A 12267-nucleotide genomic window follows, 5' to 3' on the forward strand; every position below is an offset into this window, starting at 1 on the left:
GCCTCGTCACTGTGTGCTTTTGAAATGAGCTCTTCTTTTTGTTAAACAAATAAATGACAGACTCCCTGAGTGTCCTCAGGACCATAAGAAAGCGTGACATTGTCATTCAGGGCTGCTGACACGGAGAAAGAATGGGGCACCAAAGCCAGCCAGCTAGTGATTGTGTGGTGGGCTGGTCTTGTTACAGAAATCCTTGAGCAGATGTCACCACTGGCTTGAAAACACTGGTATCTTATTGTGCTACAGAAAGACACAATGATAGGTAACATGTCCCTGCTTAATTATCTGAAAAGCCTTAAATCCAAGCATTTTGTTTACATATATGTATGTGCCTATACACATGTGCGTGTGTTTACATCAAATAGACAAAACTCAGTGGGCAAAATATACTCTACTCCTTCCAGATTAGATCCTGTTTCTGTAACCCTCAGTTGTGAGCTGTCCACGTGGTGCTGTTCTGAGAGCTGCTGAACGGGCCAAGGGTCACGCAGGAGCAGATGGGCTTAGGATACAGAGCACCCTTCCCCTTACTTGTTGGAAACTAGATCTTAATTAGACCAGTACAGGCAGGCTCCACGCTCAGATGGCTAGTTAATCTAATAGAGTACTTTCTCTTAGGAAAAAAAAAGAGTAAAAATAATTTGCAATGAAACCCTTAATTTGATGCTTCCACCAAAGGGACATTGCAATATCACTGGGAACCTCCTTGAGCCTTGTGGGAACCTGCTCAGTTCAGAGTGTTAAATGGGCATTTCACCTCCCTTTTTTCAACTCCCGCTACTCTCATCTACTTTTTTGCCCTCTTTCATACTTCTCCTTCTTCATTTCATCTTTGCTTCTCTTTCTTCCTTCTCATCTTTATCCTTCCTTCCTGTTTACATTCCATTTTTCTTTCTCCTTTTCCTGACTTTTGAAAGATTCTCTTATTTGTACCATGCATCCAGGGGAAGCAGTTAAGAAGTTGGGGAAGTAACCTAAGTGCTATGATCTGACTGCTTGTGTGCCGCCATGCCAAAATCCATATGTTAAAAACCTAATGCCCAAAGTGATGGTGTTAGGAGGTGGCACCTTTGGGGAGGTGATAAGATCACGAGAGTAGACCCCTCATGAATGGGATTAGGGTTCTTACAAAAGAGACTCCAGAAAGTTAACCCATGCCTCTTCCCTGATGCGAAGATACAAAGAATAAGACATCTGCAACCCTGAACAGGGCCCCACCCAACTATGCTGGCACCCTGACCTTGAACTTCCGGCCTTCAAAACTATGAGAAATAAACTTACGTTGTTTATAAGCTGTCCAGTTTGTAATATTTTTTAGTAGTACCCTGAATAGACTAGGACATCAAGCCAATTTGAGATCCAGGCCATTCTAACAATTTACTGGGTTTGCATTAAAAAAAAAAAGTAGACTCTCTTCAAGTTAATTCCATTACATAGGCACATCATGTCATATCCCTCAAGGTCAGCATTCTTCATGACAAAATAAAAACACAATTTGGTATGATTTTATTACGTCCGGTGACACACTTGAATGACTGGGAGAAAACCAAACATCTTTCTTTAAAAGCTTTCCATTTCCTAGAATTAATACAAATTTCTTACAGCTGGTGGGTGGGACCCCTTGGTTTTACAGTTGCTATAATTCAAAACATCTAAAGTTAAGTGTATTTGTTAGCAGAGGTAGACTTAACAGCAAGCCAAAGGCAGAAAAATCATGTCAAAAATTATGTTTGACTGAAGGCTCAGATGGAATTTGCTCCATTGTCACATGATCTCAATTCACAAGAAAACAAAACTTATAGAAAGAACATGGTGTTTTCACTAGCTGCAATCACTCTGAAAATCTCCCCAGGTCTCCTGGATATCATTGGCCTTTGCTACAGGCCTGACATGGCTCTGTTAGTCCAAGGTAGTCCCCTGGGACTGCCTACAGCTGAGTGAGTGATATTTCCCCCACCATGGCAGTTTACTAGAAAGGGCTGCTTAGCTACTGTCAGGGTGTAGAGAGTATTTTGGGAGAACGCAAAGGTTTTTTTCTCTTTTCTTTAAGGGTTGAATAGTCTTCTGAAATAGCATTGGCTACTCTGAAAGCTGCACCATTTCATCTGTCAGGGGAAAGAATAGGTGACTGCCTGCTGGCTTGAACTGAAAGCTGGACCTGGGCATTTGAAGGTTCCTCACCCTTCCCCCTGTTTTTGGAGTGTGTGCTTGTTTACCTTCCCAGCTCCTTGCTGCCAGAAGCTTCCCAAGGATACAACCTTGGGTTAATAATGTGGTGATGAGACTATCTGGACTGTGGACGTGACTGAACTCAGGCAAATCTTCCGAATAGATTTGTAAACTCCTGAGGAAGCTTGAGAAATAACATCATCTTAAAAATAATATTTTGATCCCAGACCATACCATGTTTCTGGCTACATGTTACCCTTGACAAGCTTTACCCAAATTACCATACACAGTCACATACTGTTTGCAACTGATTCCATTTTTAGCAATGTCAAAGGGAAGAAGGAATTCTCAGGACAGTGATTACATTTGATATGCCTAATACTGCTCTCAGAAGGTCAACTCCATGCATGTCCTTCCCACAGGCCAGCATTCCCCAGCACTATTCATACAGCTCCCTCCTGCATGAAAACCCCCTAGGCTCTGCCAAGTTCCCCACCAGTGCCTCAGCCCTCTTCTCCTTCAGGTATAGAAGGAAATCTAGATGGTTGGCATTTTGACTGGCTTTGTTCTCCGTGATGCCCGCTTCCATCCAAGATAAAAGCCTGCTAATTTGCCAGTCTCAGCAGTGGAGCTCGAAAGGGGAAAGAAGGGTAACAACTGTGGTTGCCATCTGTGTGTGTGTGTGTGTGTGTGTGTGTGTGTGTGTGTGTCTTTCAGACTTGTGTAAGAGTGTATGTTCCCAGCCACAGGCTTTGTGGAATTACTTTGGCATAAAGCCACAAGATATGGAAATTCTAGGCTTGGGAAAGTTATGGAGCCTGAGCATCAGCTTATACTGGAAACCTTTTATACACCAACTGGAAGTTTCACTTTTTTCTTTCATTGTTTGCAGTTTTACCATGAAATAATACACACAAAAGAATGTGAATACAAATATGATAATGAACATAACAGATATTTATATATACATTCTGTGTGTCTATATATGTATATACTACAGAGCAAAAAGAAAAATAAAACCCATGTACATAGCACATAGCTTAAGAAATAAAAGTTTTTTTAAAAGTTCTATATTAATATGTCCCTAGTTGAATTCTTCCTGCTTCTATCTACTGTTCATAATTCTCTTTCATTTGGGGCTTTGTTACATATGTAACTATCCCTAAACAAGCATTGTTACATTTATGGTTTCAGAATTTGCATGAATAGGATATGTAATGTGGTTGTCTGCTGCTGCTACTGCTAAGTTACTTCAGTCGTGTCCGACTCTGTGCGACCCCCTAGACGGCAGCCCACCAGGCTCCCCTGTCCCTGGGATTCTCCAGGCAAGAACACTGGAGTGGGTTGCCATTTCCTTCTCTGCTGGGAGCCGGCATATTGCATATTGAGTGAGGATCTGTAATAGCTCAACTGGAATTCTATCACTGCTGGGAGCCAGCGTGAAGAACTCCGCCCATGACAAAGGTCATGAGGAAGGAGGCTCGGCATACGCAAAGGCGGGATCGAGCCTCAGGAGTCCCCCTGGAAATTCTCGAGCATCTACCCCCAAAACCAGAGTCTGCCTACTTTCTACTTTGTGCTTTCACCTACACCTCTGACTTTACGGGGGGCTGTCTCCCACTGCCTCTCTCTGGAAAAAGAGTTAGCTTACAGCTCCAGTTAATAATTCCTGGGTGTGACAGTGTTTAACCTACAAACTCCTTTGGAAATCTTCTAGCCTGCCTGAATGGGTTTTTCCGGCCACATGTGATTGTTCAGAGCCTCCAAACTGTGAGAGGCAGGAGATGTTCTAAACTGCCTAAACACAGATTCCTTTGAGTAGTTAAAAGATTGATTAGAAATTGTTTTGGTGAAGGGTTTTTCACTTGTTGGGCCAATGTTTGCTGCTAAGTCTCCATACTCCTTACCTACTGTGTCCTTGGCAGTGTATTGATTGATATAATGGGTGTATAGAAATGTAAAATGCAGCTTTGTTCAATGCTTTTTGGAAGGCTGGCGCCTGACTTTGGAATAATCACCTTTAGAGAAAGATAAGTTTCTTAAAATGTTAACAGGCCTCCGGGCCAGAAGATGATGTCTATCACCTGAACTTTTGCATATGATAAGTTTACAGGAAAAAAGCCTGGCTTGCTGCATGACTCTACCCCTTCCCCCATTATCCTCTATGCATAACTTAAGGTATAAAAACTACTTTGGAAAATAAAGTGCGGGCCTTGTTCACTGAAACTTGGTCTCCCCATGTCACTCTCTCTCCCAAATTCCAGCTGAGTGTCCATCTGGAGCGCGGATGTCCTCTGCGACCATTTATTTGCCTGGGCTTCTAAGACCCACTCGAGAAGGTGTCTAAGGTGGGGCACCTTCCGCTATTCGAGAGGGCGCCTGCGGCCTCCGTGGTCAGAGCTAACCTGGTGTCACGGGTTATATTGATTTTCCGCGTAAACCAAGCCACTCAGCTTCTTTTCTCCACTGAATTTTCCTACTGAGCTATCCTTATTTCAGCCGCTTTTCTCCACTGAATTTCTTCACTGAGCTATCCTCATGCTATTACTCTTTGAATCTTTGATGAATAAATAAATATAAATAGGTCGCCGACGCCGTCCCCGCTTCGAATACCCTGGATCAGCCGGGGCTGGACCCCGGCAGGTGGCGCCCGAACAGGGACATTCGAAGGTAGGTCCCCAACCCTTTCCCCCAGTGTTGAATTTTAGGGACGGATAGGACCCCACTCAGGGTGCCGCGGACCCCCCTGTAGGATAGACAGGGCGAGTAGGAGTGGGAAGTGTTGAAAGTGTTAAAGAGTTAGAGAGAAAAAACGGTTTCTGAAGTTAAAAGGCCAAAGAAAAGCCTGATCTTTTAAAAGCTAAAAGCTTTATCTTCTATTATACTTAATTTTCTGACATGGGTAACACTGAAACTAACAATGGCAACTCTTTATACAAGTAATCTTCAAACTGATAAAGAGGCTACTGTTAATTTAGATACTTGGGTGAAGGTAAAAAACAACTAAAAACTTATGCTATAAATATGATTAAAAATGTTCTGGACCCTCGTCATGAGGCTGTGGGATAGCCTATGGGAGAGGCTATAGCGGTGGATGGTAGTGGGTCTCCACCTTCTGCGCAGATCATATTTTCTGCCATTGACAAAAAAAAAAAAGGAGGGAGACTGTGCTCTACCTCCCGACAAAGGAGAGGGCTTGCAAGACGCTGCGGCCGGGCGCCCTGACAAGCCCCCTCCCCCTCTACTACACAAACCTTTAAAAATTTATCCAACAATTTCTGATTTAAGGAGACTACCCCACCTCCGCTTGCACCTCCCAGGGCCTAGGAATTCCCCAGTTTACATCCAAGCCTCCCAGACCATTGCCTAAGGCTGAAAAAGATTTAAAAAAAAAAAAAAAATTTCTTTTAAACAAAGGAACTTTTAAAGAATACACAATATACAGAGCCTGCTCATTGCAGAAAACCCCCTCAGGGGGGCCACACCCAAGCGAAAAAAAAAAAAAAAAAAGAAAAAAAAAAAAGTGAAAAAAAAAAAAAAAAGTAAAGAAAATAAAAAAAGATGTAAAGATAGAAAAAGAGCTAAAGACTGAAAAGGAGAGGAACAGAAAAAAAAGGAATCAGGGAACACATCAAGATAGAGAAAAGAAGTTAAAAAAGGAGATACACAGAAAAAGATAGGGAAAAAAAAATTAGGGAAGAGAAGAGGGTAAAGAGAAAGAAACGAAGGAAAGAAGGGTAGCGAAAAAAGAAGGGTGAGAAAAAAGTGAGAAAGGCAGGAAGAGAGAGAAAAAGACAGTAAGAGACGCTGTGACCAGGTGCCCTGGCGAGCTCCCTCCCGCTCTGCACAAACCTTTAAAAAACAAACTTATCCACCACTTTCTGATTTAAGGCCATCGCCGCCGCCTCCGTTTGCGCCTTCTAGGGCCCAAGAGTTCCCCACTTTGCCCCCAAAGCCTCTCAAAGTGTTGCCTAAGCCTGAAAAAGATAAAAAGTTTTTTTAAACAGTGGAGCTTTTAAAACAAGACTGCATGCACAATATGCAGAGCGTGCTCCTTGGAGAAAACCCCCTCAGGGGGGTCTCACCCAGGCTAAGAGAAAAACCGTAAGGGGATTTAACAACAATATTAACCCTTGACTAGCTGGTTACTCCAATTCCAATGGGAGTGGCTGGCCCCCTACCTGAGGGCATTGTAGGACTTGTGCTAGGGCGTAGCTCGCTTTCTTAAAAAAAATAAATAAATAAATAAATAAATAAAAAATAAAAAAGAGAAAAGAAAAATTTCGGTGGTACATGGTGTAGTAGATTCTGATTATATTGAGAAATTAAAGTTTTGACCTCACCGCCTACTAAAACTGTACAAATTAATAAAGGTCAAAGAGTAACACAGTTTTTGCTTTTACCTTATCAGACAGGAAAAAACTTGACTTCTCAAGCTAAGAGCCACAGAATATTTGGATTTAGTGATCTAGCTTTTTGGGTGCAGAAAATTACAGCTCCAAGGCCTTTAAAAGATCTTTTAATTCAAAAAAGTAAAATCTCAGGGCTATTAGACACAGAAACAGACGTCTCTTAACATTTCTGGGAAAGACTGACCCAGCTCCTGGCCAACACATACTACTGAAAATGAGTTGGTGGGATTAAAAAAAGCGGAGTGGGAATGCTATAGAGAAAAAGGTGAGGGAGAGTTTAAAACCTTGAAGAGTAGTGAGTTCCCCGTTGCTGGAAGTATTCAAACAAAGATTAGATGGTTGCTTGTCATCTAAAAAGCTATAGACCAGATTTAGTTTACAAAACGATAATTGGAGAAGCTTATAAAGATGTTGTGCAACACCTCTTTACTTGCTTCTCATATTTAGGTGCCAAAAGTTTTGAAAATTGATAATGCCCATTTGAAGATTGTTTACTAACTTTAAATGATTTCCAAAAATTATTAGGGATTATTAGGGGACAGTAATTGGATACTCCCACATTTAAAACTGACTACTGCAGATTTAAAGCCTTTGATTACTTAAAAAGCAATCCTAATTCCAGTTCTAAGAAAAAGTTGACTAAATGAGACAGACGGCTCTTGTTAAAGTAGATGAGACTTTAAATGATCAGTTAATTAAGATTAATATTACCAAAAGATGAGATTAAATTATTCTTGCCACAGAACATACACCTACAGAGTGCTTGTGACCAGTGACCCCAAGAAAAATAGTTTTATCTTTTCCCAGCTTGGTGACACAATTAATTATAAAAGGAGGAAAAAAGAAGTGTAAAACTTTTTAAAAAAAGAAGTAGCAAATATAATAATTTCACTTAATAAGGATCAACTGCAAGTCTTTTACAAAATAGTGATGATTGGCAAGTTGCCCTGATAGATTTCAAGAGTCAAATTTTGTTTCATTTGCCCTCAAGCCCCCACAGTAGTTAAAAGTTCAAAAATGTTAGATTAGAAGTTTGAAGATACCTGTGGAACTTTCTAACCCTATGTAGTTCCCTACGCTCCCCTTTACCCTATGGGGGAGGGACATGCTATCTCAAATAAAAGATATTCAGAGAAGGAGTTTTCTCAATTTCTTAGTTATCAACAGGAGGTACAATTAACAAGACTTTATATGTTGTTATAAATACATAATATAAATATATTTACATAATTACAGTTTGCCTAGTTAAGTATGGGTATAAATAAAATATAATAAAGGTATACCTAATTCTATTTATAGATCTATAAATTAATATGTATACTATATATGCATATTATATATATACTGTATAATTAAATATATATTGCAGTAATATAATGTGTGAGTGGCTGATATTAATTGGTATGGATTGATGTACTGTGATATATGTTCTATATACTGTATTATTATATATGTGTGACATGTATTATTGCAGTGCATTGGTTTGTGTTGGTTGGTATTAGATGTGTACGTGTTGTATTGCTGTAATATATATTAATTAACATATTAATTATAAAGATTAATTCAAGTATATCGATTTATATATATTATATGGTAACAAGTATAAACTATATAAATACATTTTGCATTTAGGTATATCTGTATACTAAAATGAGATAAAGAGGTTATACATTTATTATTTAAATTTATACAGAGACTTAAACTAAACATTAGACCTAAAGTAACATATCTTTAAATTCATGTTGTTAAAATGTAAATTTTAAAAATTAAAAAATTAAATTGACAACTGCTTGACAATTCCTTTGCCATAAAACCCCCATAGGTGTAATTGGGGAAGCCAGACAAAAAATTGGTTTTATGGCAAAACGGCTCCCTAGAGTGGGTCCATCTTCCCGCTCAAACTAAAAAAGTAGCGGCTTCTTATCCAGGATTGATAGCTACTTTGATATTAAAGGAAAAAAGCGGAACATTAAATTACTTGTTAAAGAGCCATCAGAAATTGTAATTCCATATAATAAAGAACAACTTGATGTGCTTCTAATGTTTGATGAAAATTGGCAGATTACTATAAAAAACTATTTTGGTCAAAAATTTTTGCATCATTTACCTTCACATGTTTTGTTCAATTTTATATCCGGACATCCAGTTATTTTTCCTGTCAGATGTAAACAATCTCCTGTTCCAAATGTTCAAATAGTTTTTACTGATGAGTCAGCAAACGGTAAAGCCTCCATAGTTACTAAAAATCACAAAAGTTTTAAAAACACAAAAAACTTCAGCTCAAAGAGCTGAAATAACAGCAGTCATAGAGGCTTTTGCTATGTTTGCAGATGAAAAATTTAACTTTTATTCTGATTCTCAGTATATTGTCAGGTTGTTTCCACACATTGAAACTGCGGTTTTGCCTGAAAATAAAACTACCATATTTCATTTGTTAACTAAATTACAACAACAAATTTAAAAAAGAAATAAAATATTTTTCATTGGACACATTCGGGCTCATTCCAGATTGCCTGGCCCTTTAAATGCCTTTAATGATTTGGCTGACTTGTTAACCAGAAATACAGTGGCTACTGTGATTGAGGAGGCCAGAGCCTCTCACTCACTTCATCAATACGCTACTGCCTTAAGATATCAATTCCAAATTCCCAGAGAGACTGCTCGAGAGATTGTGCATTCTTACTTACACTGCCCCACTGTTTATAATAATATACCTATGGGAGTTAATCCTCATGGTCTCAAACCTAACGTACTCTGGCAGACGGATGTAACTCATGTCTCTTCATTTGGAAAACTGTCTTTTGTTCATGTAACTGTAGATACTTTTTCTCACGTTATTATTGCAACTGCTCGCACAGGAGAGGCAGGTAAAGATGTGATACAACATCTCTTTACTTGTTTTTCATATTTGGGCCTGCCAAAAGCTCTGAAAACTGACAATGCTCCTGCTTACACTTCTAAGTCTTTTCAGAAATTTTGTATAAAGTTTCAAATTAAACATAATACAGGCATCCCTTATTATCCACAGGGACAAGCCATTGTTGAAAAAACGCATCAAACATTAAAAATCCAAATTCAAAAACTAAAAGAAGGGGAGTTTAAGTATAGTTCTCCCCATCAAATCTTGCAACATGCTCTTTTCGTAATAAATATTTTAAATACTGATTTCAGCCAGAACTATTGCAATGCTTCGTCATTGGTGCCTGGAGCAATTAAATGCAAAACCATTAGTCAAATGGAAGGCCCTCTCAGGACAATGGAAGGGTCCTGACCCATTATTAACTATCGGTCGAGGATGTGCTTATATTTTTCCACAGGATGCAGATTCTCCAATTTAGACAGGCTGATTCACCATGTTGCAGACCCCCAGACATCCAGTTCACCCATTGCTTCGATCACAAAAGAGGAGCCCGCCAGAAGGGGAGGCAAGATAAACATCGAGATCCCGGCGGGACCGACGGGGCTGCTGCAGCGCGAACTCCAACCAGAAAATAATTCTACTTATTCTGATTTGGCTTGTCTACCCTCTCCTTATGTTTTTCTCTTTACCAACGATTCTGGAAAACTTAATGTACATGTGACTTTAAACTGGTGGACCCAATGTAGTGACCTGTGAATAATGTATGCTCTCATCTTGTTTAAACCCTCAATATAATGTTTGCTCCTTTGTAGTGTTACAACGTCCACCTTATCTTATAATGTAACCACTTATTGATATAACTATAGTCTTGCTGTATTACAACAACTTCAGGATTTAATGCGATTGCGACGATTTGTGGGCTTACTTATTTTAGGAATATCAGCTTTAATAACCGCAATTACTTCTGTTACTGTGGCAGCAATATCATTGACTCAACAAGTACATACTGCCCAATATGTTGATACCATGTCTAAAAATGTTTCACTAACTCTAACAACACAGGAAGCTATAGATAGGAAATTAGAGATGAGAGTAGACGCCTTAGAAGAGGCAATAATGCATATTGGGACTGATTTACAGGCTTTAAAAGTGAAAATGGCTTTGTCTTGCCACGCTGATTACCGGTGGACATGTGTGACATCTTTAAAGGTAAACGAGACAGATTATAAATGAGAAAAAATCAAAAATCATATCTCAGATGTTTGGAACAGCTCTGACATTGGCCTGGACTTAGGGAAACTTCATAATCAAATCTAGACCCTGAAACACTCTCGACTGGATTTTACCGTCGCTGGAGCAGCTAATGACTTTTTTCACACCTTCTCTAACTTTTATTTCAGGAAAAAACATTCTGTCTAATATCCTTGGATACATCGCTGCTGGTGCTTTAATTTTGCTTCTCATATTCATTCTTCCTTGTATTGTCAGGATTCTTCGGCAGAACATTCAGAAGCTCGCGACTGAGCTGCATCTGGCTGTTTTAAGAAATAAAAAAGGGGGAGATGCTGGGAGCCGGCATATTGCATATTGAGTGAGGATCTGTAATAGCTCAACTGGAATTCTATCACTGCTGGGAGCCAGCGTGAAGAACTCCGCCCATGACAAAGGTCATGAGGAAGGAGGCTCGGCATACGCAAAGGCGGGATCGAGCCTCAGGAGTCCCCCTGGAAATTCTCGAGCATCTACCCCCAAAACCAGAGTCTGCCTACTTTCTACTTTGTGCTTTCACCTACACCTCTGACTTTACGGGGGGCTGTCTCCCACTGCCTCTCTCTGGAAAAAGAGTTAGCTTACAGCTCCAGTTAATAATTCCTGGGTGTGACAGTGTTTAACCTACAAACTCCTTTGGAAATCCTCTAGCCTGCCTGAATGGGTTTTTCCGGCCACATGTGATTGTTCAGAGCCTCCAAACTGTGAGAGGCAGGAGATGTTCTAAACTGCCTAAACACAGATTCCTTTGAGTAGTTAAAAGATTGATTAGAAATTGTTTTGGTGAAGGGTTTTTCACTTGTTGGGCCAATGTTTGCTGCTAAGTCTCCATACTCCTTACCTACTGTGTCCTTGGCAGTGTATTGATTGATATAATGGGTGTATAGAAATGTAAAATGCAGCTTTGTTCAATGCTTTTTGGAAGGCTGGCGCCTGACTTTGGAATAATCACCTTTAGAGAAAGATAAGTTTCTTAAAATGTTAACAGGCCTCCGGGCCAGAAGATGATGTCTATCACCTGAACTTTTGCATATGATAAGTTTACAGGAAAAAAGCCTGGCTTGCTGCATGACTCTACCCCTTCCCCCATTATCCTCTATGCATAACTTAAGGTATAAAAACTACTTTGGAAAATAAAGTGCGGGCCTTGTTCACTGAAACTTGGTCTCCCCATGTCACTCTCTCTCCCAAATTCCAGCTGAGTGTCCATCTGGAGCGCGGATGTCCTCTGCGACCATTTATTTGCCTGGGCTTCTAAGACCCACTCGAGAAGGTGTCTAAGGTGGGGCACCTTCCGCTATTCGAGAGGGCGCCTGCGGCCTCCGTGGTCAGAGCTAACCTGGTGTCACGGGTTATATTGATTTTCCGCGTAAACCAAGCCACTCAGCTTCTTTTCTCCACTGAATTTTCCTACTGAGCTATCCTTATTTCAGCCGCTTTTCTCCACTGAATTTCTTCACTGAGCTATCCTCATGCTATTACTCTTTGAATCTTTGATAAATAAATAAATATAAATAGGTCGCCGACGCCGTCCCCGCTTCGAATACCCTGGATCAG

The 12267-nt window shown here is 40.0% G+C and overlaps 1 long non-coding RNA gene across 1 annotated transcript; it reads left to right on the plus strand.

Moving 5' to 3' along the window:
• The first annotated feature begins 3927 nt into the window (after positions 1–3927).
• On the plus strand, positions 3928–10236 carry LOC129621509 (uncharacterized). The gene is made up of 2 exons (XR_008699410.1): positions 3928–4839; positions 9876–10236. It is a non-coding gene; the product is annotated as an uncharacterized LOC129621509 (long non-coding RNA).
• The last annotated feature ends 2031 nt before the right edge of the window (positions 10237–12267 follow it).

This window comes from Bubalus kerabau, chromosome 10 (assembly GCF_029407905.1).
Source record: "Bubalus kerabau isolate K-KA32 ecotype Philippines breed swamp buffalo chromosome 10, PCC_UOA_SB_1v2, whole genome shotgun sequence".
NCBI classification, from domain to species: domain Eukaryota; kingdom Metazoa; phylum Chordata; class Mammalia; order Artiodactyla; family Bovidae; genus Bubalus; species Bubalus kerabau.